Source organism: Notamacropus eugenii, chromosome 1 (assembly GCF_028372415.1).
Source record: "Notamacropus eugenii isolate mMacEug1 chromosome 1, mMacEug1.pri_v2, whole genome shotgun sequence".
NCBI lineage: Eukaryota > Metazoa > Chordata > Mammalia > Diprotodontia > Macropodidae > Notamacropus > Notamacropus eugenii.
In genome coordinates, this window is record NC_092872.1 from 749,615,215 (window position 1) to 749,623,374 (window position 8,160).

Here is an 8,160-nt window from a genome sequence, read left to right on the forward strand (position 1 = left end):
AGTCTTCCATTTTCATACTTGGAAAGTCAAAGTTGCTAAAAACATATCCTAGTTTCTTGTGACTATAGCGTTTGTTTTCACTTGAGTCACCAGAACTGGGTAGTGGTAGGTGGGTTGGATGAGTGTTGGCAGGCACACTGGTGCCTCTCATGTACATACCCCAGGAGGACAGCACGCCCCCAATCAGAGAAGGCAGCCTACTGACATATGGCCACCTCTGCACCCTTCAACCAGGAGTAAGCAACCACTCCGTAAAAGGAATATAAGCTGGATTCCTCCCACATGCCTTTGCCTGTGCATCCTTCCCACATACTCTGAGAACTCTTTATGCAGACAGCTGTCAAGTAGAGGCTTCATTCTTTGACTTTCTCCTAAGGTCAGTTTATTTCATGTCATGACCTGAAAATTGCTCACATGGCAAAGGCATTCACATTTTTGAACTAAAGACAGTTTCACTGAAGGACAGCAAAGAGACCTTGGTTCACAATCCAAGTTTGATGACTAACCATCACTGGGTACTAGAGCAAATCTCTTGGACATTGGGTCTCTTTCATCATAACCTAAAGCAAAAGTCTGCCCATGTCTATCCCCTGGTTTCCTATTGCCCATAAAATACAATGCAAACTTCTTAGACTGGTATTTAAAGACCTGCACCATCAGAACCATTTGCTTTTCTAGAACAATTGCTTATTATACCCCTTTATATACTCTGTATGTTCCATCCATACTTGCATATTCAATGCTACCCAAACATTGCACTGCATTTCCTGCCCCAAAACATTCCAGAGGTTGTTCCCAAAAGAATCATTGCCTGGCACATACTTTCTCCTCATCTCCACTTCCTAGAACACTCACTTTCTTCAAGGATCTGGCCAGGTATCATCTCATACAGGAAACTTTTCTTGTACCCTTTACTTATTGTCACTCTTTCCTCCTCAAATAATAATGCGTATACTTAATTGAGGGAAGACTGCATCCCATACCAACAGAAGCTAATTGCTGACACATTGGTCAGTTTTATTAAACAGGATTTCCCCTCTTTATGATGTTTTTATAAGTATTGTTTTCTGGAAAGGTGAGAGGGGAAATGTGCATTAGAAAATGTAGGCAGCATAAAAGACAAAGTATTTGCTGAATTGAATCCATTATGAAGATGAAGGGGTTTAATGTTATGATCTCTCTAGTCATCTATTAATTTTTCTCCTATTAAAAGAAAAATCAAGAGTGAGATTGAGCAGGTTTATACTTTTGGTATCCAGATTCTAACACAAGAGTAACATTATACAAACTGAAAATAGTAATATAAATGGAAAGATCACCAAAACTAAACTGGATGCTCTGGTCCCAGAGAACAGATAAAGAAAATAGATCTTCTTCTTTTCTATGAAATAGCAGAAGAAAAGGAGCATGGGATATTGCATATATTGTCCAATGCAATCAATATATTGGTTGGTTTTCCTCAATAATATTTTTTAAAGAATTTTAAAACTCTTTGTTAAAACAAAATTCTCACCCAATAGAGGAAAGTGGAGGGATGTATTCAGGATGAATATTTTAAAATACATTAATGAAAATATTTTGTAAGAATAATACTTTCTAAAATACTCGAAACCTTCATTGTCTTCCTGGCTTCCTATTTCTGATGGCCAAATACCGATCTAGTATCATGCTTAGATTTTTGTGCTTTTTCATGAGTTTTCTTTGAAATTCATCTTCATTGAATTGGAACATTGGATGTGTCTGAAGTAAATAGTCAGGAAAAGTAATGACCCGTGAAAAGAAACCATCATTTCCATTCTCTGTGGACTCCCCTACTCTTGTAAATTGCAAGATTTCTTTCCTAGAAATCAAAGCAGCATTGACAGAGTTTAGAGTGCTGCTGGGCTCTTGCCATCACTCAATGAGACAATGTCAAGGAAAAGTAAGAAATGATAAAGCCTCCCTGGACCAAATAGTCAATGTGCAGTCTAAGGAAAAACAGGGTGAATGGGGGAAGCTATGAGCACTGCTGTGCCCAGGCAAGTGGCCTGTGCTCAACATTTCCTTTCTTCCTGGTTTGTGTCAAGTTTAGATGAGAATAAATAACCCACTGTCCATCTGGCATTCAGGTTCATAAGGAGATGTCCACATGTTCTCAAAGCATCTTTAGCACAACTGCAAATTGAAAACCATATATAAGATAAGAGAGAGAAATTTGATCTGACTCATTCCATCTGTCAGAATGTCCGTCCAATGAAGAGTTTCACATCTTAGCATCACCACCTGTGTTGTTCTAAGGGGAATAAAAAATGTGCTTACTAAAGGATCACGTTCCAGTTCTGCAGAAAGAAGTGCTGCTTCGTGTCCTTATGATTTCAGAAAAAAAAGGAATTCCACCATTTTAAAGGAACTTGTTGATAGCAAAATTCCTTATGTTCTCCATACAGATAGACAAAATAATGATAAACGTTTTGATGAAAAAATAATACAGTGGCCTAATCTCCATCATGCAGAGAAAGTGAGACATGTTAGTGAGTCTATAGCAGAGCTGTTTGGGAGGAAATAATTCCAATGGAAAACCAGGCAAATTATATCACATTTTATCTGTAAAGAAAAAGTGAAAAAAAATGTAATAATTTAGTTTTACTGAGCACTTAGGATATTTAGAAGCAAGAGATCTGGTTTCACACACACACACACACACACACACACACACACACACACACTTTTTTTTTCCAATTCTCTACATATTGGGTGTCATGGTACAGTTATGAGAAGTGTTGGTACTTAGAGGAAGACTTCAGCATGCCAGAGAAATCTAGTATGGAGATTTGATGAGAAAGCAAGAGAAAGAGAAATAAGGGATGAGGAGAAATAAGTGGCAATTTGTGCCACTGGAGGGAGTAACCCTATCACTGGTACCAGATATCCATCATGGCCTTAGAGTACACATTAGAGCTTAAATATATATTTGGGCATACTTTCCTATACCTAAACGAATTTAATTATGATCCAGTCACAGGTCAAATACAGCAGAGGAAAATTAATCAACAAAATTACGCATTAGCTTCTTATTTAATCTCCCGCTGTTAGGCATCATCATATATTTGTATATAAGAGGCTCTGCATTCAATAAATGTATGAGAAGGGGTTGAGAGAAAAGCATGTATTAAGAGCATAGTGGAAAAAAATGAGAGCTTCCGCTACTAAACTCATTAGTCTTTGGCCATTATTAAATGAACCTTTCTAACTTCTTTACCTTTTTCATTAAGGGACCCAGGCTCAATCACTCTTAAGACAATACAAAATTAATTATGGAGGACACATTTTGCATGGCTCTCATAGTAGAGTGGAGGCACCAAAAGAGACCAAGTGACCAGAGTCTTCTTTGTCATTCCTTGATGTTAGCGTGGATCTAATTGCCTTTTTCCTCCTCTTCCTTCTCCAGATACAGAATACTGGCAATATTCAACTAGATATATACATATATTCTTTGAAAAATTGCATATGCACTGGATAGACTATAACTTACTCTTCTATGCAAATATTCTTTATAAATATTCTGCTTGCATATAGCTCAATAATAAACTTGGACATATTCATTTTGCACATACTAAAGTCTTAAAGTTCCAGTATAGATTTTACCATTTATTCAGTAAGAAGCAGACTACTCTAGTATTATGTCATGGTTTGCATGAATTTTAGGTACTATAAAGGCCAGAAAAAATGGAAAGTGAGGGTCAACGTCCTAGGAGTTGTGATTGCCTGTTAGTTGTCTCTCCTCTCATAGCACATCCTTAGTCTGTAGTGACAAGAAGTAGGATAATTGACAGCCAAAGATAGAAATGAAATCCTGGAATTGGGCAAGGGAAGAGAAACAAATGAAAAATATGGTATTGGCTACACCAATGTTCTTAACCACTCAACCACTGATTTTAATGCACAAATGCAATGAAAATGGGAATTTTAGAAATATAAAGATCTTTAGATTTATCTAGAAAGCAGGTAGTTGGCTCAGTGGATAGATCACCGGGTCTAGAGTCAGGAAGACCTGAGTTCACTTACTATCTCTGTGTCCCTGGGTAACTCATTCAACCTCTGTTTGCCTTAATCCACTCGAGAAAGAAATAGTAAACCACACCAGCATTTTGCCAAGAAAACCCCATGGACAGAATGGCTCACAGAGTCACAAAGAATTGGACATGACTGAACTACTGGATAACATTATATTATCTAATATAACTCTCTCATTCTATACGTTGTAAGGTGGAGGTCAAGATGTGAAGGATTTGTTCAGATTAACCATCTTTTTCCCCTCCCTCAGACAATTTAATCCATTCTAATTCTAAATCTAATCTAAACCAATCAGAAAATCTTCACAGAGCAAGAAAAAGGTAATACCACATAACAGGTAAAAGGCCAACAACAAAATCAGAAAGACATGAATTAGAAATGTAAATAAAGTTGGCTTTCACATCCATATGGGAGAAAGAGAGGGTAATTATGCCTCAAACTTATATGCTCCTAGAGTTTGAAGTTCAGTCAGTCCAGAATGATGGCTCATTAAAAATCCTCTTGGCAGCCTACTTAGAAAGGGATCATCCAGATTTTACTTGAAAACTTTCAATGAAGGGGAACTCAGTACCCCCTAAGGAAAGCCTAATCTTTTTTATAGCTCTACTAGTTACATCATTGTTACAATGATGTGTGCTCTATTAATGGATAATAACAATATTAGGAACTTCTACAATTTTGTCCTTGACTTATGTTCTTCAGTATTTCAGTAGATCCGAGTTTCCAATTATGTGTGTGCTCCCTGCACAACTCAGATCCTAATGACGTTATAGAAAATGAACAGGGTTTGTCCAAATGACATCTACTGCTCCTTCTAGTTCTAAATTTAGGATCCTGTGCATTCTTTAGGCAAACCTTGTTAATATCCTCCCATTAATTCTCCAGTACTAGGGCCTACCAATGTGCTAGAGACCTTTCTGGACACTGATTGGATGCTACTAGGTTGTCCATCAGGTATCACTTGTTAATCTAATATGACCAGTTTACATCCTGTACTATATATACACAAACACACACATATGTGTGTATATATATATATGTATGTATATATATATATATATATATATATATATATATCATATATGTATGTATGTATGTATGTGTAGATCCAGAAAGAACTCTTCGGTGTAGCCTACCCAACAAGAGATCATCTAGCTTCTGCCTGAAGTCTTCCAAAAAGTAATCCATTTCATGCTGGGACCTCTCTCATTCCTGGAAATTGTCTTTTCTTTTTCTTGACATCAAGGTTGCATTTTCCTCTTTTTTAACTTTTGCCATTCCTTTGTTTCTTCCCTCTAGTGCCACATAGAACAATTCTGACTCCTCTTCTAAATGACAGCTCTTCAACTATTTGAACACAGCTCCCATGCATCCCTGAGTCTTCCCTTCTCTGGCTTTGTTGTGGTTGTTCAGTTGTGTTCAACTCTTTGTGACCCCATGGACCTTATTGTCCATGGGGTTTTGTTGGAAAAGATATTGGAATGGTTTCCCATTTCCTTCTCCAGTGGATGAAGGCAGACAAACATTAAACAACTTGCCCAGGGATGCACAGCTAGTAAGTGTTTGAGGCCAGATTTGAAATTAGGTCTTTCTGACTTCAGACCCAATATTCTATCCACTGAACCACCTAGCTGCCTCCCCTAAATGGAGGAAATTTTCTTCTTTCCTAGGCCTCCCATGTTACTTGCTTATGGCTACTCTCTGGACTTGCTCTGGCTTACCAATGCCCTTCTTAAATGGCATAACTGCCTTCTGGGTATTTCATCATTGTGCTGCAGTGCACTCATGTGTAAAAAACCAGGACATTGGAAAGCAGAGGATGGAGCTTCAAATCCCACCTCTCCCAATGACTACCTCTGTAAGCTTTGGTAAATCGGATGATCTCTCTTGGACCACCATTCATCATATGTAAAAGGAGAGGGTTTGGTTGTACGGCCTTTTTGGAAATCCCTTCCAGTTCTGATTCTATGATCCTGCGTATTTCTCCTTTGACTGTTGGGTAACTTGCAGCTTAATATTGTTAGAGATTTGAGTATCCCCTGATTCTTAACTATGCAGCATAAGTGGAGTATATATATATATATATATATATATGTATATATATATATATATATATATATACATATATATATATATATATATATACTGATGTTACAAAATGTCATAAATATATCTTATTGATATATTTTGAGTTTTAGAAAAGCATTGTGGCTTAGTAGACAGGAAGCTGATTTCAAAGCTGGGATCATGTCAAAAATTACTTCTGAAATGTATTGGTAGTATGACCTTGTACAAGAAATTTAACCTCTCAGTGTTCCCCACAGTTCTGGTTCTGAGGTGTCAACTAGCACTGCTAGTGGAAATTTCCTCCCCTGGGAACATATGCCTATTCAATGGCAAGGCCAATTCCTAATTTTTCCTTTTATATCACCTACTTTTTCCAATATATCTCTTTCTACCCCACTCTCATCCCTTGGGTTTCTTGTCTTTAACAAATTTCACTTTAGGATCACAATTATCTTGTAAATAGGAATGACCTTCAATTAGGATCCGAATATTTAGTTCAGGTTTTTTTCCTTCAGGTTCTCTTTTAAGGTATGAGACTTGTCTTAGTAAATTTTGAAAGTCACCTAGATGTAAAAATAATTGAACACACTCTCTTACCCTTTGCTTAATGTTGTATTTGATCTATGAGTATTATTTATAAAAGTCAGCTCAAAAACAAAACAAAACTGAGGAGAATTTTACCGCAGTGGAGGCAAAGACTGTTTTTTCCATCCTGTTGTTATACTGAGTATATCCTAGAGACTGGAACTTTTGGGTTACTGCTTAGTTTGAACTTCCAGCCTACCTCCATCCCATTAAAAGAAGAGAAAAAAGTCACCTCTACACCTGATTGGAAAGAAAAAGAATAATGAAATGAGTTGCTCAAGCAATCCATACAGTCCAATGCTTCCGATTGTCTTTCATTCTTTTATTATGCTAAGTATTGAATAAATAACGTTCCCAATGCTTCACTGGGGCCTTTGTCATTAATACTGTGTCCTAAATCAGTTTTCAAGGACTTCACCTGAAGAAAAGCAAATTAATTAAGAGCTCCTAATGAGCATAACAGCCTGTTCATTTCACTAAAAGAAATGTGACTGTTTGGGGGAGAAAAGGGAAGAAAAAAAGGAAAATTACAACCAAGAAAGTAAAATAACAAAGAAACATTCTATCCCATAGAGCATTGTTAACTTAGGAAAAGCAAAGATACAGAAGGAAAAGAAAAGTTAGGTTGTTTATACAGGATAATAACATGGAATCAAAATTAATATTAAAATTTTATATAGGTTTAGAGCTTCAATCCAGAGAGGAAGTAACAATAAGTGTTTTTTGAAATGGAAAAGCATACAAATTGCCCTTTAATAAAATTGATTTTTTAAGGTTAAAAGAAGCTATTTCACTCAAACCTTAGGAACATAAATAGTGTTTGAAGGGGAATATCCATATAAGACAGAGACTAGCAAATGCACATAACCCATGTGGTGCCACCTGCCCATGTGAAGAAGGCTAAGGAAGTTCCATCAGAAGAAATTAGATGAAATTGAGTAGACAGATTGGGGAGAGTTCATAGAACACACCTAGACATTCTATAACTGTTTCTCTTCTCCTAAGACCATTGTTAAAAGAAGTCATTTTCCCCCCAACTAACTTTGTAGCTGGAACAGAGGATGCCTTCAAAAGACTTTGGTCACCTTCAGCAGATTTCTTTGGTTTCTCTCTCTCTCTCTCTCTCTCTCTCTCTCTCTCTCTCTCTCTCTCTCTCTCTCTCTCTCTTTCTCTCTCTCAGTTTGATTCATTCAAGTGAAATGTCTGGTAAGTGACAATGTTGAAGACAGGAGCCCTCAGGACTTCTCCACGGCTTGTCATTAAGCCAATTGGTATAGACTTGCAAGAGCCAATTGTTAAATTTTCAGGAAAAAAAAGACATTTGCAAGCAAATTTGCAAATGCTAATATAGCTTGAGTTATTGTCTTATTAATTTTCTAGACTTAAGAATGTGATGGAGAAAGTGTTCATGATATAGATTAAACTTGAGGGTGTCCTGGATTATGTGTAAGCTGG